General features: G+C 34.1%; 1 protein-coding gene and 2 long non-coding RNA genes across 3 annotated transcripts in view; 1 reads left to right on the forward strand and 2 right to left on the reverse strand.

The window, feature by feature from the left end:
* The window catches only part of LOC138324777 (beta-parvin-like), a 73,889-nt gene that overhangs the window by 35,141 nt on the left and 14,607 nt on the right, over window positions 1–24,141 (reverse strand). The window lies entirely within an intron of this gene.
* On the forward strand, window positions 1,180–15,257 carry LOC138324817 (uncharacterized). Its single transcript, XR_011208685.1, has 2 exons — window positions 1,180–1,586; window positions 14,962–15,257. It is a non-coding gene; the product is annotated as an uncharacterized lncRNA (long non-coding RNA).
* Window positions 10,489–14,087, reverse strand: LOC138324740 (uncharacterized). Its single transcript, XR_011208675.1, has 2 exons — window positions 11,494–14,087; window positions 10,489–10,728 (listed from the first exon to the last, which is right to left on the reverse strand). It is a non-coding gene; the product is annotated as an uncharacterized lncRNA (long non-coding RNA).

The following is a 24,141-nucleotide window of genomic DNA, read 5'->3' on the forward strand; positions in this document are numbered from 1 at the left end:
GGTGACTGATTATGTTTGCACAAACAATTTGGACTGACTTCTAAACTAGGACACGTGGACATTATATACATACCGTATGATAATTAAACACTGCTCGTCTAGAAACATGGTAAACGGAGTTTGATTTACAACGAGGAGGAACATATATTGTCAGTTCCAAATATATGCACTGGCTATGGGAAATCACACACACTTTAATTTTTATATAATATCTCTCTTAATATAATGAGTTTCTGTTTACCTACTAGGGATGCTGATCTTTATGCATATATGTATCGCAAATACGGTTATTTTTGTCAAAATTTTTTGCCAATTATTCATTAAAAAAATTGAGAAAACTAATTTTAGCTTTTTAAGATTCTTATATATTGGATAGGATGTAGAAGTATAAATGACTTCATGATTTCACATAATCACAACAATATAATTATTAAAAAAAAAAAAAATAATTCCGAAGAAAAACAACAGGATATACAGTAAAAATTTGTAAATATGGGCCCAATTAGCCCACTTTGGTCATCCGCTACACATGACACAGGCATATTCGATGGTAACCATAAAGAAGGTTAATCTAAATTATTTGAATAAACTGGTAGAAGCCGTTCATCCCCAGCATGCAACACTAAATTATCAGGTCTCTTGGCCCCTTATTTATTGACAATAAGCCATTTTGCAAAACTTTAATAAAGCTCAAAGTTATTCTTTTCAACAAACTTAACAGTCCTACATCCAAGCATGCTACAGGCCAAATATCAGGTCTCTGGACCTAATGGTTTCTGAGAAGAAGTCATTTAAATGGAAAAGATGATGATGGATGGAACTGCTGATGGATGCCACAATACTCCAGCAAAATTATGAACTACTGATAGCAGTCTTTTTACATGGCCGAGCTTCAATAGGTGCGATATAAAATGAATATACGTACCGGCCTTCTATTACCTTTCGACCAGGTACGAATTGGTCCCTATTGTCCTACCCCCCCCCCTAGTGGAGCAGTGCCTCCGAAAATCACTCGGGCACAATTTTCTCTACTTTTTTGTAGGTTTCCAATTATTTTGTGCTTATACAAGCTTTTATATATTATTTTTTGTCCAAAATAAACATAACTACCATTCTCAATATCTACCGTACCGCTCACAAAACTTCAAATTCATACTTTGTAGACTTGCTGTATAAAATCTCTTCAGAAAGGCCTTCATGTGTGTATGTGTAAAACAAAATGTTTCGCTGAGAATTTGATATTTTATATGGTTCAGTTTTATTGCCTAGTAGGTAAGCAATATAAAACAAATACGATGAAATGCATACAAAGGTTTAAATAATGGTTTGCATAACCATTACTTTGCTCCATTAGCAGTAATAGGCACCAATTATAGCTCTAAAGACGACAACATTTTCTGTCCAAACGTCTTTTGAGCTACAATATTGCCGCTAGGTGTGATGTAGACACAAAGTGGCAGTAGAAATAACCAGCTGAACAACATTAAACTTTAATAATGGAAGCAAATTATACTTTATCTTTCTACTCAATACATTTGCTGTACCATACACGCTCACATCTCCAGTGAAGCCTTACTTTTTGATTGGTAAGTTATAAATTATTTTGATCTATTGATTTCATGAAAAAGTAATATCTATCAGTACATTTGTATATAAAAGTATTTGCAGACCAGGTCATATCCACAAGAAATACATAATATTGTATTGGCAATGTTTAAAGTTTAGTAAAAGAATTGATCTAAAAAAAGCACAACATCTATCGAATACATTAATTTAGCCCTTGAAAAGAAATCAAATCACTTTTCAATTTACAATAAATCTTTTTGTACATGTTATGTTGTACGATTGTGTATACATTATTCAAACTCGATGCAGATGCAGCAAAAACTTATCCTCGGGTGAGTGGATGTATTTATACAAAACTGCATTAAAATAACAGCTTTCACTGAAGTCTGTGCACAAGACATTGCCAAACTGAGTAACATTTACATTTCCTTAAAGAAACTAGGACCGCAAAACACAAACTAATCCGCAGAAATCCTCCCCAGTTTGCTACAAAGTTAAACAAACGCCACAACAGTATCTACCATTGCGTATATACATGTGGCACCTGTTGAAGATTTCGAAGGTGAAAAAGAAAATGGAAAACCTAACATGGGCCAGACTCTGACCTTAATCTCCCCCGACTCATTTACTTGTCTACTGGGCATGATAAAGTGTTCCGTGTTCACACCGATAAGTACACCTCACCTGTCAAAGTTACAACAACACACCTTTAAGTGCATTTAAATGCTTCACTAGTTTCAAGTAAAATAAAATCTGTAAATACCTTCATATAATGACCACCTGTACAATAGGAGCACTTTCTTAGGGTTTAAATTGGCCTATTTCAACACATCTTGACCTTTATATGACCACTTTTCTTTAAGATATTTTTTCTTTGTGTCATGGTTGGTCTTTATAGACAGGTTTGATTTTGTGTCATGGGTGGTCTTTATAGACAGGTTTGATTTTGTGTCATGGTTTATTATTTAGTCTTTATAGACAGATTTGATTTTGTGTAATGGTTGGTCTTTATGGACAGGTTAGATTTTGTGTCATGGTTGGTCTTTATAGACAGGTTTGATTTTGTGTCATGATTAGTCTATATAGACAGTTTTGATTTTATATTCAATTTTAACCTTTGCTTAAGTACAGATATCAAACAAATAGAATAATGATTTTTTTTTCATTTAGATAGGTAAATGATCAAAATGTAGGTCACTGTTTAAACTACTTTTATATACATATGGCTGTTTTAGATATATATGGTAGGTCCATGATCAAAATGAAGGTCATAATTAACTACTTTTTTATCTTAGATATAGGTCAATGATCAAAATGTAGGTCACAGTTACCTATTTTATATACATATGGCTGTCTTAGATATATGGTAGGTCAATGATCAAAATGTAGGTCACAGTTACCTACTTTCATATACATATGATAAGGCCCCTTGCGCTGTTCCCAGATTCACCATGGCCAGCGAGAGAGGCGCTATTTTTGTATGATCAGTAGGATGGAATCTCTTTTTGGGAGTCGTCAGGAAAATATCTGGAGAGTAGATCCTTCTAACTTGGAGGTCTATGCATAACGTTATCAAAGAAAGTATTTTACCGGCGTACTAAAATATGAGCGAGAGTAAGCATGAACTCCAACTTGCACACGTGTTTCACATATGTCGGTCAACAGGGGAATTTCCCGGAATCCTGTCGCCGTGATTTTAATGAAATAATCAGCAATCAAGTTTATGCACGTAAATCACATGTAATGTAGAACATTATACCGAGCGTAAAACATCGCACAGTCATATTAAAATGATTTAATCGATCTCTGTAGCGGCAAACACCACGGAATAATATCCGGAAGTTTACAATCAAAGTACTGAAAGTACTGAGAGCTTAAGGCAAGTGAAGAAATTTTAATTTGCAGGTATTCAGACGAGTAGACATAAAAAACAAGTGTTAGCTTCCCAAAAAGCTAAGAAGGCTACCATACAGTATTGTTTATTAGGAAGCAATGATAGGAAAGCTTGACAAATTGTTCTTTTCACAGTTACCTAGGGTAGCTGCCATAGTTCTTATTCTCATTTTTGAATAATGATAATTCAAATGCTTTCACATTCAATGTTAAAGATTATCAACTTCATGATATTCATGAAAGGGCCACTAGGCTACCTTTCCGAAACAAAAAAATTAAAAATCTTTTTATAACAATTATAATATAATAAATTGAAGTTTTGCCGAGTGGCGCAGAAATGGTCAACTAACTCATTGTAATTATGACGACGCCAGGAACATAATACAACCTGTGATATGAAACTTAACCTTTTATTTATTTCAATAAAGTTGTTCATAATGTGAAGAGGGCCTTTTCCTTATGCTAACAAGTTTTCCGTCAAATATACACTATACTGATATACATTTACATGTACTTGGACAAGTTGGTGAAATACATAGTATACAAGCATAACTTTTCGGTTAAAACTGTACTTTACTTTAGCGCATACAGTTCCACAAATATCCCCTAAGTAAAGCCTAATTTTGTTTCAGCATCTCCCATATACGGACAGTTTTTACAAGTAGGTCATGACCATCTAGCGTACAGTACCAGTTAGGCTATATCTAGATGCTCCACGCGCTCCGGGCAATGTTTCTATTCAGTACGTGTAGCGACGCCTTATGTGATTTCTGAGAATGATGTCCAACAACCAGAAAAAACATTCAGACTTCTCTGGGTTTATCTAATGATAATTTGTTTGCAATGATTTCCCCACTGGTACTCCTTACACACATGAAATCTTCAACAACAAGTAACCAGTTTTTTGTTTGCCCTGCAGGTAGGGCGTTAGAATTGTACCTGCTGCCCTTATTGCATGATCGTAAAAGGCGACTAAATTTGGGATCTTATCTTTTCTATTCTTCCTAACTTACTTAATCTTTCCTAATGCCTCCATTTGCACCGCCTCACTTTTGGCCTTCAAATAAGCGTTCGCCCCTGTGAGGAAGGCTCTGGGTTCTGTCCCCTGGCCAAGACAGACCAAAGTCTATAAAAGTTGTAGTTTCTGCTCCTGCTTAGCGTTCAGCATAAGGGGAGTGGGACGACTAGTTTGAACCGTTGTCAGTATAATGTGACGGGTGGGGAGTGTTGTTTGGTGTCTTCAGTTGCATGCTTCAGTGATATAGCACTATAAAAAGGGCAACAGTTCCACTATACAAGAAGACACAACATGAATTTACTGCAGTCTCCCAAAACACGCACCTCGCACAACATTCACGCAACACACTGCATACATAGGAGGCCGTCCTTTCATGACCATAGCTGTTAATAGGACGTTAATTCATTTGGGCAAGCCAATCAAAGAGCAGTGATAGGGAAGGCCAAGCGCCCTGCGCCATATGTGCATTTGTTGGATAAATAACGCATCAAAAAACATACTTAAGACATTTTGATTGATCATCGGTAAGATATTATGGTTTTTGAGACGGACCCCAGTTTCTAAACACGATGATGTAAGGTCTTTTTTTATTGGTTCCCCGCCCGCTGATTTGTCAAATGTATACAGAGGTTATATGACGTGTATTACAAACCACTAATGCATTGAAAAATCGAGTTTTGTTTATCGTTTTTTTAAGTAAATGTAACTATATATCGTGTTCTGCCTTTGAGTGTAAGCGATTTTCATCTAAATAAGCGGCTTGTCACGTGACACTCAGCAATGGTATAAGCGGTCCGATGTAAACAAAGATGTCATAACGCAAAATCTGATACTGTTCAGGGAGTTCCCTGCCTTAGAACCTAGATGTAAATCTGATACTGTACTTGCTGGTCGAAATCATCTATGAGAGATAATTTCCATTCTTTTCACTCAACAGCTTGAAAGCGACAGAGACAATTTCTTTAGCATCCCCCCGATGTGGTTGATCACATTCACATAACTTTATCTGAAGAACACCTGAACAAGTCAACCACTTGCATTACGCTAGTAATCTTCAACATCCCTTCCGTATTTGGAGACAGAAACAGTAAAATTCGTAAGCGTTCATTTCGTTTTGTTTCTACATTAAATAAATTGGTCTTTGGGTGGGTATATGAACTACATACCACTTATGTTTCTGATTTTGTATTTGACAAACAATGACGCATGAAGTGAACTAGGTAACATGTCTGTGTATTTCTGCTAACATACATATAATCAATGTTTTGTTTTACAACAAGAAAAAAAAAGTTTAATATTACTTCTAATTTTGAAGCAGTTTCTGGTTAAATTATCAGTTAACAAATTCATCTGCTAGCATTATTTACTTATTTGCTGAATCAACAGTACACTGACTAATGAGTGACTAATAAAACATTGATGATACATGCTGATGTTAATTTTTGTTTTCGCCTCAATGTCCCTAGAAAATGTTGTTTTGGCGCATTGTCTGATTAAAGTGAACTGTGTTAAATTATGTTTATTCAAAAATACTAAAATAAAATAACATAGCAAAACATTATTTTCATTTTACTCTTTAGTGATACATGTCCATCTAAAAGTATGCATTTTGATATGTTTTTACATACCGTAAATCTGTTCAATTGCAAATTTACTTGAAACCTGCAGTCAGCTAATTATGTCATGTTCATCATTAGATGTTTTGCAACACTACGGTCAATTAGACAGAATTGTAACCCTAGATCTGATGACAAACTTGTCTAGAGCTTTGTATATCTGCCATTGCAGCTAGTTAATATATGCCCGGTATTATTTCACTGCTTTTTGATAATCTCAATTCTTCAACATTTTGAGTCTGCTGTGGATGACTAGCAAATATTGGGTCCTGTTATTTTAGAATTTAACAAAATATGCAATAATTTCAATAGAAAGTTATAGAGTCCTCTAACATAAACTTAAAGAATTTTGTTAAGTTCAAGTCAGTTGTGTAGTCTTGTATACAAGTAATTTGAGTTAATATATTAGCATCATTTTTAATCTTTTAATTTTTAATTTTTATCAATATTTTAAGCTCATGTTTCCAGTTTTTAAATCAGAGATAATAATTGTCTTAATAAAATCTAGCCTTATTAGTGATTACACTTGTCTCTTAAACTTCATATATACATATGTATATTATGTACAAATATATTGTGTATGCATGATTGTGTAACAGGAGAGGAGAAAATGTAGCGGAAATACCGGGACCCTCATAACACTAGCCGAGTGCTCTACCGACTGAGCTACCTGGTCTCCGATGATCGACTCAGTCCAATCCCGCTACACTCCTCCCTCCTTTCTCGAAGTCTTCGCCCTCGAAGACATACGAGAATCTTCCAAATACCACCAACGTGGGTTATTTAGTTGGGTGCCAATTTTGTAACAGGAGAGGAGAAAATGTAGCGGCCAGACCGGGATTCAAATCCGGGACCCTCAGAACACTAGCCGAGTGCTCTACCGACTTAGCTACCTGGTCACCGATGATCGACCCAGTCCAATCCCGCTACAATTGTATCTCTATATTGATTAGCTACTGTTGTAGTGGAAAAGATATCACCTTTTGACTGAAAGTCAGTCAGAAGGTGATATCTTTTCCTCTACAACAGTAGCTATATATTAATTGATTACATCAATATGCTAATTTATTGTCATGTACGTTACACACTATACAAAATCCTACATACCGTTATGTCTTGTGATGCGACACTCCATTACCACGGTATCCATATGGACAATTTGGTAAATTAAATCTGTTACATCTACTGAATTAAATGCATTAAATTGTATGTCATAAAATTAGAAAATAATGCTAGCAGTTAATTTTTGTCAACTTCTAATTTGAAAAGGAAACTGCTCCAAAATATAAAGTAATGTTCTTGTTCTTGTAATAAAATAAAACATTTATGTCACATACATTAGCAGAAATACACAGAGACAAGTAAGTTCACTTCATGTGTAATTTATTTACTGTAGACAGGTATAAGCAAAACGAAATGAACACTTACGATTTTTGCTGTTTCTGTGTCCAATTACGAATGGAATGTTGTAGGCCTTTATTATTGCCACACGGGTCGTGTTGGGGAAGTACCCTGGTACCCGTCAAAATACACGTAGGAAACATGTGTAGGTTTCCCGGCCGGGCAACCATCAAAATAGGAAACATACTGATACTGAGTGTTAGATGTCTGTGTAAACGTAAAATTCAGTAACAAGAAGTACAAAATAGCACTCTTTTGTTCTTTTTTTACTCACAAAGGATGACACTTCATCTGCTAACGACATGTTCATAAGCAACATTGTTGCAATTCTTATTTCCCATGATCGGAGAAGTGATCATGAATGGCGCACATGTTTACTTTCACTATCGGTATGCTGTATATGATAACACCAGAGGCTATCCGAATGAAGATACGTCACTCTTTTGTACTTCCTGTTGCGCATGTGCGGTAAACAACATCTGTCACGGACATTCTGGGCTCTGTCAGCTTGTTTACATTACGATTGTATGATGTTACCGATTGATATTAAATTGATATACCAATGCCATTTGCAGTATTGGAGAATAAATCTATCCCATTTCATTATGATTACATTAAAATTTGCTCCATCTGCAGATCGCCCCAAACAACATCGGTAAATTGTACCACTAAGCTAACTCACGAAGTTGATATGTTCACATAGGAATACGTTCACATACTGTAGGAATACATGTCGAGTATCTAGGTACGGTTCGGGTACACGAGGACAAAATTTAGTACCTATACCAACTCTACTTATACATACTTAAATCCTGTCAATTCCTTTATTTAGTGTTATCTAAACTAGAAGTTCATCCTATATGCAAATGATTGGTGAGAATTTAGGTCATCGATCGCTATCATTCATGCAAATTATTCTCACTATTTTCCATTAATAGACAATGATATTATAGCTTTGGACACATTTTTGAAACTATAACACTTAAAGTGAATAGTCGGGCAAAGGAAACCAGTCTAAATGCGTTCTTTGGCCTTCCAAAAGTCATTGTATACCATAATGATGGTCAAGTTCTGCTTACGGTGTCCAGTTTTGACCATTGAAATTTTGGGGAAGCCCCGTGTAAATTTAGCACAGTTCTAAATATAAATTCTCCAAACTCTTTGAAAACGAGGCTGCGTGGAAATGTCAACATGGACATGTGTTTCTCAGTCGTGTCGGTTTCGTTTCGTGTGATAAACCACTAATGCGGTATGCAAATTGTTGTTTTGATGATGATACATTTGATGCAAATGAAGTATTCTTACATTAATGACAATGCTTTGTAATCATTTTTCGATAAAAGCATCTTGTACATGGAAATCGACACAAATATTCGGCCGATGCAGAGATGGGGCCCCGGCAAGGGGCAATTATTGCAGCATAGCATTCGTCGTATTTTACATCAACCGAATCATGAAGGTTAAATACAAATAATCGTAACATAATTTCCCATTTAAAACCACACGAAAACGTTCCATAGAACGTCCGTGCATGTAGCTGTCAAAGATGTGAAAATAAATTAGCTCATACATAGATATTTTACAAGTACAATATATGTGTTCAATTATTCGTGTAGTTTTTTGCAGAGATTTAATTAAATTATCTATGTCTCTGGTTGGTTTTTTTTTTGTAAACAATATTTGAGTTCTGGAGAGAGATGACATGAATGTCCAGCTGGAAGGAAAGAAACTTTTATGATGTATACGTATCGTATAATGTACATGTATATATGTAAACGTACATTCCATGTAGCTGCTATAGAATTACAACTAGGAAATTCTCTCAAACATTGATAATATTTAATTCTTCACATTCATGTAGGCCTATGCTGTGAGAATTAACACATCATATATATTTCCAGAAAACATATAGGCCTACATGTATGTTACTTTCCTTTTCTGTTGTTTCCTGTTCTTTTTTGTGCTCTGGAGAAAAAGATGATTGAGTTGAAGAAAAGTAATTAATTAAGAGAAATGTGTACCACAGTACTTTGTCTGTAGCCGAGGGGTTCTATACTGTTTTAATAGTCCAGTAATTAATAATTAAATTGAAAATTTCAAAAATTAAGATGAAATTGTAAATTCCATTTTTGAATGAAGTGGTTCCCCTCCTTTGAGAGTACACAGTGTGTATACCCTTTTTGGTTTTTAGGAATAATACCTGAATAGGAACCTGAAATAACATGACAATCAATCAGGTATGTGTGTGTTGGGGGGTGGGGGTGGGGGGGCTAAAAGACAGAAGAATCATGAGGTTGGGAAGTTGTAACTTGAGTGGGGGGTTGAAATATAGAAGAAATAGCTACAGATAACTGGAAGTGGAAGGGTGCTTTATCATTGATCTGGTCATTGCATATTTGGGGTTTACATGGCTTTTTTTTTTGGTTATTTAGTCTCATTGATTTTGGAGCAACTTTGAATCCATATGGTACTGTATATCTTTTCTTTTTCCCATGTGTAGCTATTTCTTCTGTATTTCACCCTCCGCCCAAGTCACAACTTCCCAATAGGTACCACTTTTTTGTTTAGAACTCAAATCAAAGACAGATGTACATAGTACTACATACTACATTTTAGTCTATGTGTTTGTAATCACTGTTACTACAGTATTAATACATAAATGGTCTATGTACAAGTTACACATAGACAATAAATGTGAAATTTGGTTCAGACAAAAAGATTTTTAACATTTCAGATAACTTGCTAGTTTTATGGTTTTATTTATATGTTGAGTCTACTCTCTTGTAAAGTAGAATTTAGAAATCCTAAGACAATGTTATCTATATTGCTATATGTAAATTTATATGTTGAGTCTATTTTTAAAAGTAATTGAAAAGCTATCTCACAAGCCCTGACAAACAAATGGGCAGGCATATGGATGCAAGAATTATAATCACTGGATCTAGAGGACTAATATAAACAAATATTTCTACAAAGTTAAACAATGAAAAAGTATTGCATCATAATTTTATTTAATGATTACAGTTGAAAGGAACATTTAATAAATTAATACTGTTTAAATGTTCTGTTCATGATCTTCTAGGTCCATATTGGAAAAGTTTACTTTCAAGAGCACTCAAATCAACATTCTTCAGTCTTCATATGATGCTAATTGTATGTATATGTATACATACACTTGTATACAGGTCCAAGGGATGAACTTTCTGTATTCATGTCACTATGCATGCATGGTGCCTGAAAAAAAGAACCAGCAATTTTTTTATATCTGTTGAATATGACAAAAATTGAAATGATCAATTTCAAATATATATAAATGAATAAATGTAGGTTCATTCTACAGGTTTTTTTTTATTTTAGAGAAAACATTTTATAAGTTGTGAATGTGTCACTGATGCATTTGATAGAATCAAATATTGTTTAAAAAAAAAGATACAAAATTCATTATCTATAGTTCCAACAAAAATTCAGAATAATTATAAATGATACATGGCTGCAGTACATTTCAACTCTGTAAAGTTTGTCATATACACATGAACCAGGTACAGTTGTAATAAATATACAAACACTATTTATTATTATGACCAGAAATAATATTGTATGTGTCCTCCAAATATATCTAAAGAACAAGCTAAAACCTACATGTACATATGTATATGTGTATATCAGAACATATACAATACAATTTTACCAATTAACCTACAATGTAAATCCTATATACAATGTATGTGTATAACACTACCAGAACATGTACAGAACAAAAATTTACAAATTAAAAATCTATAAATATATACATCAGAACTGTATGAATTGACCGGTAGCATACAGGGCATTCATTACCCCTAAAGAGGCCCCACTAAAGAACCGCTATTTACCCCAGGGTTACGTTTTACGCGATTGGGGAACAGGTATAAAACATGTGACCATATGTGACCACTCATTTATGAAAAAATACTGCTAGGGACTATTTACATAATGATCAAAATACGAAGACTCACTCACAATCAGCTGAGCAGGGAGTACCGGGTACGTAGTAGGCCTAGGTACGTACAGTAGCGGTCCGGAGCCGCGTGCTCGTTTGAACTGTTCTCTTCACTATAACAAGTTGTATTGCGTCGTAATGTTTACCGAGTCAGTTGTTGGGATTGTCGCTGCTCCATTGCCTTTCCTTTCGCATTTTAGGTGAGTCAGTTGGTTGTTTTGGCGGAAACATTTTGGTTCAAAACTACGGTAGCCATGTTTTGTTTACTACGGAGAGTGGTGGGTGTTGCGCATGCGTTAAGATTGAACTGCACTCTTAGCCGTCCGGGAGGACTTTTAGGATTCCCATAGATATTATTATTTTCTTCGCATGTACAGCGATTTTGACGGAAAGTTTTATTTTTCTAATTCATAAGAAATTATACCGGGATATATTAATACCATTTTTACCGATTTTACAGTCACTTGCCCGACTATTCGCTTTAAGGAAATACTACAGATTTTTTTCATGCAATCATAATTACACCATGAAAGCATATTTGCTTTAGAAAGCGGATTTTTTGGACCTGAGGTGTAGTACTTTTTCACGCTAGGTGGTGTCGTAGTCGAAAAGGCATTTCCGGTATTTCCGGTCTCGCAGGCAATGACAAAACGCTGTAAGGCTATATAGCCTTAAGCGTAAAAATAAGGCTTCGGTGAATTGCATCATAGGATGCCAAATTGACCGAGAACACTCTAAACAAAGTCAGTTTTAGGTTAATGATACAAGCCTTGATAATACAGTAATCCTTTACACATCAATATAATAAATACGCAAAATATATCAAAATAGAGATAAAATAAAATAAAATGCATACTGAAGAAAGTATTTTAACCGGCATGCTGAAATATGAGAGAGAGAGTAAGCGTGAATTCGTACGGTCGCCATGTTTGTTTACACACAAGTAGGCTTACATAATGGCAGAATAGTTCATTTTGCAAAAGATATTTACACCATAGTGAGTTTTATTTGTTATATATTTACAGTACAAGTTTACAGACAGTTTTCGTGATTCTAAACGATCGATAAGCATTACCGTATACTTATAGAGATCGATCGTATCAGAAACATGTTTCTGATCGTATACACAGATGGTTACGTGGGTGCATGGGCCTAACTTTTGGGTATGGCTTATCTAACGGTGCGTCTTATACGTGTACAAAGCCTGAAAAAATCGTAAAAAAGGCCTCTGCGGCTTATACACAGGTGCGGTTTATTGTCCGGAAAATATGGTAGCTGTCTGAGATATATGGTAGGTCCATGATCAAAATGTAGGTCATAGTTAACTACAGTAGTTTTATATCTTAGATATTGGTCAATGATCGAAATATAGTTCACAGTTACCTGCGGTACTTTTATATACATATGGCTGTCTTAGATTTACGGTAGGTCCATAATCAAAATGTAGGTCAGAGTTAACTACTGTTATATCTTAGATATAGGTCAATAATCCAAATGTAGGTCACAGTTACCTACTTTTTATGCATATGACCAAAGTGTGAAATTACTAAAAAGTAATGTAGAAGATACAGACTTGACAAGCTAATACACAGAAGGATGGATAAATGGATGGATAAACAGATGGAAAGAAGGACACTGCTATACATTGTCGAAAAATCGTTGTCTCTACGTTCTTGGTAAAGCTGATGACTGAACACAAGATACAATAACTCTTTGTATTCTCGTGTCTAAGAGGAGAAAACTGGAGGAAACTTTATTTGTTTTCCTAGATTAGTCATATCTTGACAGGCTTCGATTCCTGTTATCATCAATAAGAAGCCATTTATCATTATTTATGTCAGGTATCCAAACATGGCTTTACCAATGGAGGGCTTTGATCAGTCATAGCCTGGTGTATAGACATTAGATCCACCAAGGTGCTTCAATGAGGAGGTAGATCATAGCCACACCTTATATTGTAAACCCTGATCTTATTATCTCTGGGTCACATCACTTTGATGGCAAGAATCACGGAACTAATTCACATCTAAAACTTCATAATGGACTGGTCTAGTCTTTGATTTAGAAGATCCTTAATGTGTCTTTAGGGTTGAAGGAGTTATATCTCTTAATACTCTATTGAAGTTGTCTAATTTACTTTATTGTACTTGTCGGCTTGTGTTGGGATAGAAAAGGGGGATCACCACCTTAAAACTACAAAGTTGCTTTTCTATTGAAATTAATATAATTATAATAAACTTATAATTATGTGAAAAAGATCATAAACCAAATTCCAAATTTTCATTCACAAAGGCACTTATGCAAAGGCGACACAGGACTGCGGTGGGTGAGTGGTTAAGATATCTGGACTGTGACATAAATTACCACAAGCCCTCCATCTTTGGGTCGCGAGTTTGAATCCAATGTAGGGCAGTTGCCACTGGTACTTATTGGTAGGCTATAGTTTTTCTCCAAGTACTCTGGCTTTCTCCAACAATAAGTCAATCAAACAAACCTAGAAAGGCCTATGCCACAAATACAGATTTTGAACCGATTCTTCAATGGCTATATCTAAATGTTCAACTGGTTCTGAAGCACGGCTTGTTAACCTAAATCAAGATTTTTATGTGGTACATCAACTACTTCACCAAAATTTTCGACTGGCTCTTAACCATATCATAAAGGCAGTTAATTTTACAATTTTGTGGAAAATTGACACGGTCGTAAAATTATAATCTGTAAAATACTGAAATATAAAATGGATGATCGATTGTGAAGTTGGAAATCTTTTTTTTTAGTAGTGAAATCTCTATTTTCCACTGTCAAGTAAAATGATCTTGACATTGGAAAATAAAGATTTCACTCAAGATATATTTATAACATTGAAATAAGAGAATATATAATCAGTTGTAACGTATAAATCAGTGTTACAATCCATTACATTGGTATAAAGCTGCTCCTAATACAGACTTTACTTCCCTTGAATTTGCTTGAGTTTACAAACTGCTCTCCCATAGACTGTTTATTGTTGTTATGCATTTTCACTCTTTTTGTTGTCATTATTCATTCTGCTCTTAGTAGAACAGCTGACCTGAATCTGAAAGCTCCAGCATTGTATTTCAGTTTACAAGGTTACCTCGACTATCTCACCACCTATCTATAGCTAATGTTGTAGAAAACATGCATTATAGCTCATGCTTGGCTTTCTATGACAAGTAATAAATGTTAGTATCATGTCTGCAACTAGAAAGTATTATTAAAGTATATTAAAGGTATAAATCCTATATAGCAAGGAGTAGTGGTTCTTTCCTATAAGATATGTAATGTTTTATCTATTTTTAACTTTCATGGTCCACTGAAAAGGTCTTAATACCATCTACATCTATTTACATGGTGAAATATATGACAATGAACTTTTAAACAATGCTATCAAACGCCTATTACCATTTCAAAGACAACACTGTACTGTATGACCTATGTTGAGATACTTATGATTCTCACATCTTCAGGAGATCATAGCCGGCATCACATGAGGGGATAGACAGCATATCAACAGAAGCTTAGGAGCAGTACTTCAGATGGAAGACATCACGTAAGGGGATATACAGCGCATCTACAATAGCTTAGGAGCAGTACTTCAGATGGAAGACATCACGTAAGGGGATATACAGCGCATCTACAATAGCTTAGGAGCAGTACTTCAGATGGAAGACATCACGTAAGGGGATATACAGCACATCTACAATAGCTTTGGAGCAGGCTCTGCAGAACCAGTACATATAAATAAATATACGGTAGTAAGTTATTTGGTCTTTCACTTGCTTATTGCAGAGTTACCTCCCTTGCGGGTAGTTATCCATGATGACATCATGTGCAAAATTCGCATCATTTTCTTTGTAAGTATCCTTCACAATAACAGCTTGTTCATAGCAATTATGTATTTGTTTAAAAACATATTTCCTGTATAGGTACAAGTGCTCTTACAAACACTTGGACATACAATGATTATCTATCCTCTAGATGCCTCATTATATCAACAATTGTCATTACTACATAAATGTTTTAAAAATTCTTTTACTTTCTAACACAATAGATTTTCATTGTAAATTTCAAGACAGCAAAATTTTAAGAAAATCTTCATATTTCTGAATGACTTTATTCAATTTGCTTTTGTTTTACACCTAACAGACAGCCAGGATCACTTGAAGACTTGTCAGGTTTAGCAGGTGTTGAAAAGACAGAGTACCAAAAAGAAAAACCTTAACCTATGATAAGTACTAGGCAACTGCCCCACTTTAGATTCAAACTAGAAACCCAGAGGTGGAAGGCTTGTGGCAATATGATGAAATAACTCAACCACTGGGCCAAAATTTCTTAATCTTGCAAATTTACTCCCACAGAATTATAAGAGAATGGCAACTGTCAGTCTGAACATATCAGATAAAGTTTCACATTACATCATATAAAGCTTTTCTATCAGAAAATGCACAAATACACACTCCAACAATCTACTAGGCCAGGCAGTGGCTATTTAAGAGGTACAACTTGTAACTTACTAAAATTTAACAAAAACTATCGCCCCATTGTCTATTACAATCAAAGTACTGAAAGTACTGCTGCGGTAAAACTTCTGGATGATAGGAGTTGATTCGAGTGTTAAAGATTGATAAGTCAATGGTTATATTATCAGTATAACTGCAAATTGGAAAACGATCCAAAGAAAACAGGACTTAAACTAAAGCTGAAAAACTAATACAAATAATTGTTTTTATTTGGTCGTAATAATTTATCACATTGATTTATTTTCTCACATTTTGTACAGGTCCAGTTATTCTAAATACACATAATGCATTTCAGTGCAGAACCTTCAATCAAAGAGGAAGTATTTATGTTGTCAAGTTTATATAAAGAAAAGTTTCAGCATTATGGTGACTTGTAATGTCAAATTAAATTGATTTTTTTTTTGTTAAAAACTAAACAGGCATTCTTCAGATATCAAGAAAAAACTTACTGGTTATATTATATAAAATCTCATATAATGTTTAAGCGATACCGTACACGTATTTGACCTTTAATGACTAATATGAATGACATCAAGGATTTCCTTTTTAACAAAAATGTATCTAGCAAGTTTAAGAACACCATACTATCTATAAGTACAAAATTTAATGGTTGTCAGACCGTGTAACATATATAACTAACGTATATTGTCATAAAGGATGACTTTCATGCTTCATAACTTCACGAATACTACTTTGGCAACATATCAGGGAGAAAGAGGGGAAAGAGAGGGAAAGAGAGAAAAAAAATCTCTGTCAGCTATCAGCTGTTTACCGGTATATGCTTTATCAAGTTTCAAGTACATGAATGTATATATATTAACTAAAGAACTAAATAACCTGAGTTAATTAACTAAACGACATGTAAATGGCACGAAGGATGTTTTTTGTCAAAACATGTTAATATTTTTTCTCTATGTCTATCAAGTTTGTAGTACATTACAACATATATTCTAACAAACGGTAACGGCACGAGTTACCTAAATGACAGATATTGTCATCAGTGTCCTTTTCTAACTACAATTTGTAAATATCTTCTTATTAAACATTATGGAAAAGTTGTTCAGCAAAATTTGGAGCAAGGATAGGTCCAAAATTCGGATCGCAAATTCACTCAGAAATTTTACTTTGACATGATAATTTACTTTGAAATTTGACTATTGGTTCCAAAACTGTTTTCATAAGGCTTGAACATGATAATTTACTTTGAAATATGAATATTGGTAGAAAAAACTGTTCTTATAAGGCTTGGTTCAAGAAAAACATAATTGTAGTATATGAATTAATGAAGGATAGTGACACGCTTACTTTTTACTGTTTTGATGAATTGATACAAATCTATCAGATTAGTACTAATTTTGTGGAATATCACGGTTTTAGTATCTGCTATCAGAGAATACCTGAATTAGGCTGACTCTGAAATATGTCAAATTTGTTTCCTACTTACATTAAATATTTCATATTGATCTGTACAATGTAATGAAAAAATAACATACTCCTACCGGGAGGAGAAGATGGGAAGACTTAATTAGTTCAGTCGAATCATTTGAAATGGGTTGATATTTCTAAAATTTCCTTTACAGTAACGAAAATTATAAGCTTCAGTGGTTTCAATATATATTATAGCAGATTCACTCAGCAATTTTACTTTGACATGATAATCTACTCTGAAAAAACATTGTGTTACAAATTATATAAGTACATTTGCCTAGTACAGAATAGTACGTACATGTATTACAATTTCATTTATATTTTAAACACCTCCGAATTTTCATTTCATTTGCATAAACAACCAAACGATAAGATTTCGTTATAAAATGACACTTAATCCTCTAAACAATAGAACAGCCAACTCTAGATCACTGCTTATTGTTTTGATATTTTCCAAAAGAATTTATGATTTGTCCTTCCTTATATGTACATATTTTCTACTTGTCAAAATTTTTGAAATCGATATTTATATATTATGTTTCTCTATACAATGTATTTGTCAAAGAGAACTAATAAAGAAACTTGATGTGGTCATGATCAATGTATCACACCTTCACGCTTGGCTGCACACTGCTACAGATACGAAGAGATGTATATATGGGGTGGTTATCTATCCTTTAATCTTGATATTTTAATATTTTTCTCGAAAACCCAGCTCCCTACCGCTCCGAACCGCTGTAAATGAAAATGTGTATGAGCAAGGGACGTCAGAAACATTATATAACATGTGTTGAGAATATGTATAACAGTATTTACATTAAAACCTATCTATTAAAACCACCCAGTGGTCCGAGTAAAAGTGGTCTTAATAGCGAGGTGGTCTTAATTCTGAGGTGGACCAGGTTTCTTCTATGATCATGACGATCAAGAACAGAAACTCTGTATCCTAGCTGACCGGTACATAATATATGTACTGTATTTTTGTTTCAAAATTGAAATTTTATGAAAAATGCAATATACATGTATATATAAATGTATATTATATATATATTTTTTTTATTTTTTTGTTCAATTTTTTGCATTTAACACATTTACAAATACATGGGACATCAACATAAACTTGACATGACATATACATTACATTTATATAAAAAAACATAAGAAACATAACATAGCATGCTGAGTATGTACATGTACGTGTGGGGAAAAAACCAGTTTGATATATTTTGGTTAAGATAAATTTGCAAATTACTATATTTGATCAATTAGTTTTGTCGGCCATTAGAATCTTAATCATATCATATTTTAATGCATGCGTATCTAATCAAAACCAATAATTTACAAATATTTTTTAAAGATTGATAAATTAGGGACATATAATGACTATACCATTTATTTCTAGAGCATAGACATATTTTTTTCATTAAATTAAGTTAATGGTGTGTGCTTACTTAAATCTTAAACTGAATTTCACTGAAGTAATTGTTGACAATCTAAATGAAAATACTTTTTCTAGACATTACTTTCTATTATGTTTTAATTATAATTCAAATACATATCGTTAGTTTAATCAGAGATTTAGATAGTTATTAAATTATCTATGTCTCTGGTTTAATTATCACATAGTATCACCTGAGGTAAATGAGAATCTATGTGTTTTAAAATTGGTATTGATCTGTGTAAATTATTATTAATATTTACGTAAATCGATTTTAATTACCCCGCCATGTGCAATGATTGGTCAAATAATAACTTACGATCACAATCGGTAAAGTGTTTGAAAGACTACTGTGCAATAGTCAAGCGTACTTTTAACTAATGCAAAACACCGATTGTTTACCGCAACAAAATAGATGACACATCTATTGAAATGAGATGATTGACGCACGGTACTTCATAAATATCTGAAATAAGATCAATATATCTCATACATTAAAGAATTTTAATTCCATTGGCGTTACACGTATGAGAAAGAACTGCCTAAATCGTTCGATCTCGCCACCAGAGCTATCGAAAGAACGTTGCATTACTTGTGGTTTCGATCACGTCAACTGCCAGTCACAAGTATGCAAATGATGGCGATTAACACTCTCCTAGTACAGGTAGATAATCTGATAATTAGGTCGACGGAAACAAAAGACTGACTGATGTACCTGCGGGTAGTTGTTCACGGGTTGCTGCGTGCGGGAGGGTGAGGCACAGCGAGGTGTGAAGTCACATGTGCCTGTGGTCATAATCAAATGGTCAATTAGTGTTAATTTAGTGGTCGTTGGGACTATTAAAATTGGTCGTAAAACGGAATAGCGGTGTGATTGTATTTCTGAAGAGAAAAAAAAATCGGAACTGAAAATAAGTGGCCGTAATAGTGGGATGTTCGTAATTTAGTGTATATGCTATACATGTCTATGTTTGGAATAAACTTTTGGAAAATAAAAATAAAATAAAACAAAAATAAATATAAAGACAAAATAAAGAATATTTTCAAGCATGGTGAATTAACAACAAATAAAAATATGAAATAAAAAAAAAAAAAAATTAACCTGCCGACGATAAGGGTTGAACCCGGGCCGTCAGCTTAGAAAGCTCAGGACTTACCACGACACCACTTGTACCTGTTGATTGCCTCGGGAATATTATTAAGTTACTAATGAAATGCAGTTCACTATATTTTCTTATTTTCTTCGCAATCCACTTAAAATGATATTGATGCTGCTGAATAAGTTTACAGAATGATTCTAAACTAGTTTATATTGTATCTGGGTGCAAATTACAACTACATATACCACAAATGTGTGGTTATTCAGTTTATTCTTCACGACACCAGCCGGGGGGGTAAAAAGCTAGTTCCGGAATTGCGATACCAATACTGGTAAAACCAAGTTTTACCGTAAAAATTGATCTTGTATCAGTATAATTTCGTAAAGATGACTATCAGTCACGGGATGTGGTTTTATCACCTAAACATCACCACCACTCGCCTCATCTCGCAAACACAACCTGTACCCAGAGGCCCCTGCTGTTATAGAAATATCTCTTTATCATTTTTTGGGAGGTAATGTTGATTTTATTATAGTATCAGTTTTCAAAATACATTACACATTTTCCATTCAAGCTTTTCTGAAAACGTGATTTAGAATTTGGCATAAATTTGACAGTATTGCTAGAAGCGACAATAACACCGAGCGTGTGAATTCTGCCGTCGTTGAAAGTACAACTATAGAGTCTTGACGAATAATGAAGAGCCTGAAAGTGATATCACTTGTGACAATAGATACACTGTAACCAGAGCCTGTGCCCAGGGTCCTGTGACCCGTGTCTACCCAACCTAGCCTTCTCACACTCCCCAGCACACAGCCGTCATCAAACTCATACTATATTTAAATAACAATAGGGCATTGTCAATTTCTGTAAAAATTAATCATGTGAAAAAGATAATTTCATATTATGATATTTCAGTCGTTTTACATTCAGTTTTGATGGGTTTTCAATATATGATTAAGGCTGTGAGTAGGTGTCTATCTTAATACCCTTGATGGAAGGAATCTACGGTCACAGCAAACCTGTTTTCACCTATCTACCAAGTACAATAGATGCAATAAAAGCAAATATAAATTAATATAAATGGCTGCTTAACATTACTTTTGTTACATATCCGCTACATATTATTGGTTTATGTTTTTCGTGGTTTGAAAGCAAATCATTTAAGGATCTGGCAGGTTTTGGTGTTTACAATAACAAAAAGCCGGAGTTGTCAGAGAAAAATTCCCACTTAATCTAGACTAGGGTCCATAACTCATCGAAAATGGCAATAAACATACCGTATTAGACTCAATAAGCATCACTGTCCTTATATTAATCACCCCTCCTCTTTTTGAAAGCCTCAATACCTATAATAAAATCAAACTGAAACTATGAAAACCGTGAAATTTCTCTACTTGGCTCCTTTTGCTTATTAATTGATAGCTTACTTTGCGCAATAATTTTGTAAAATGTTAGCCTAAATTTGGTCCTTGTAAGCGCCCTGTGCCCTTATTGGGTCAAATACAGTAATTTTACCGTGTCTGGCATTTGATATAACAGGTACATATTATACAGAAATGAAGTATGACAGACAGATATCCAACATCTTGATGTAAGATGGGGATTAATACTTCGTTGGCACTACCAAAGAATACCTTTGCTTGATACTCTCAAACAGAATTTTAGAAATACAGTATCCATTCCCTACTAGCTGAGAATTTTTAGTCAAAACCACAGTAGAAACGCCTAGGTATATAACGTGTGTGTAATATAAGTTATACACTATGTACATGTTTAATATCAGTATTTGAATTATTTAGGGTCGTTACGAAACAAACTATTATTACTAAAGTCGGCCAGACCTATCTCACTGACATTGTACACGGCAGGCCTAGAGACAAAACATAACAAAACTGACAGATACGTAAAATATACTCATCAAAATACTCACACTCAAGAATTTATATGCACTGAAATGCCAATGAGAAGGAAATATCAGACAAAAACTATTCAATTGATGCAAATATGTGTAAAAAGAAAAGAATCTTATATCGCACTTAGGAAAATGAAATATCGAATTTCATTTCTGTATATAAATTAAAATGTATTATCAGTCTTATGGGAGAGGATGCACAAAATGTCAGTGAGACTGATGATGCTCATGTGTTTGTAGATGTTTACTGATAGGTTTCAATAAGTGTTATCTAATAAATGAACCCCTCCTCCCCCAACATATAAGCAAATTAATCTAATGACGTACAAGAGACTTAGAAATTAACTCAGAGATCAAAATTTATCTTGTAACTGGGAAGTAAAACTAAATGATCAAATCCATGTTTTGTTTTTGTCATTTTTAAAAAGAGAGCAATTTTTCATGGACAATTTACTTATAAAAAGTAACAGCAAGAAGAGAACTCGTGTTAATGTAAATATCTGAGAATAACCAAAAAATCACATGCGGTAAAGGCCATTTTGGATTGAGATTTATGTTTTACAAGAAAAATCCTCAAAATTAACTTTTTATGAGAACATAAAGCTAACATCTGATCACAATATCCAGTGCTTTAAACCAATTTTGCATGTTTCGTTGGTGATTAGAATTCTCTAAAATAAATCACTGCGAAAAGGTTCAACTACAATACTGAGTGTTTGACGAATACATCAAGCAATTTAGTAAATTCTTGTGAAAATGTTGTTGAGCTGGAAAACGCTTAATTAAATCGCCGCAGAAATAAGTTGGTTTTCATAATTTGTTTGTATCTTCTTCCATCTTGGTAGGAATAGCTAATACATGATAGGTCTTGGCCAAGTAACATTACAGAAAACCCCCGCAGGGCCCCCAGACATGTAATGTTGGTATAGGAGATGAGACCCTAGGATGACAATAGATAGAAAAGTTTTCCCATAGGCTCAACAGCTTAGCCATCCTTCAAACTCCACACTGTCATTATAGAAGAAGGTCAAATACTACTTTTCTCTTCTCCATCGTCAAAAGAGCTCTCAGTAAAGCCGATTAATCTCACAACAGATGCATCAATTTATGAATAGAGCCAAGTGCATGCGGCATCTCGCCAATGGCCAACAACAAATCCAATGCAGAGAGAAGATATCGGAACATCAATAAAATCCTTTCTTAATGCTTTGATTTGGATTGAATTATCTGACTTTTTTCTTCTCATTATGACTGATTAACAAACACATGCTTATTGTACCTGATTAAACGTATTTTATTTGTATAAATATATTTTTATTGATTAAGGATGCAGAGTTTTTCTATATTCAATTTAACAGACATTTCTTATGACACCAGAATCACATTCCACGAGTCTAAAGCTGGTCACTTGGGTGACTTGTGCTAGCACTGTGAGATACCTGTAGACACGAAACCCCATAAAACGGCAATAAAGAAAATTACTACCTCATCACTGGGGGCTGGGAAGTTGTACTGGTACTGGGGAACAGGTGCTGGTGTAAAGTGGCCATTTTACAATCTTTCCACTTCATTAACTCTCAACCTTTGGAATAGTTCTGAACAAAAGGCAGACTAGGCCTGCTTGATAATCCTAATGCAACTTGTAGTTACAGTACTGGTGTCAAACTCACTACTGTACATGTAGCCGACTTAAATTTATTATTTTTATACCTGACAACGTCTCAAAAGTTTTGTGATTTACAAACATTGAAGTTCTATACTATACATGTGACTATCACTTTTTGGCAGCTATTAATTTTTGTAAATTTTAATTACTGACAAAATAAGAGCAATTACAATAACTTGAATACATCAGGGTTATAGATCAAATTCTAGATTAAAAGTAACAAGCATTTGATCTTCATTTATGCAGCGTCCATTTGTATTATTAAAAATTTCCAAAATTTGAGGCTGTATTTCTTCCAGAACAAAATCAGATTTGCTAACTAAGCCAAGAGCTGCACTGAGTCACACCTGGTCATATTCATTCATCATAAATTAAATTCAACCACACTGTTTCTTGTTCGACTAGGTTCTTCGCACTGCCCTCAAATAGCGGTCATACCCTTCATTTATACACTGTTTATTTCTATGTTGTCTTTTGTCAAATTAAATTGAAATGCTTTAAAGGTGATGAAAAAGTAGTTTAAATCATTACCATGACCAATTTAGACTCTTCCAATAGTCAAACATGGATAGCTCCACTG

Source organism: Argopecten irradians, chromosome 1 (genome assembly GCF_041381155.1).
Source record: "Argopecten irradians isolate NY chromosome 1, Ai_NY, whole genome shotgun sequence".
NCBI classification, from domain to species: domain Eukaryota; kingdom Metazoa; phylum Mollusca; class Bivalvia; order Pectinida; family Pectinidae; genus Argopecten; species Argopecten irradians.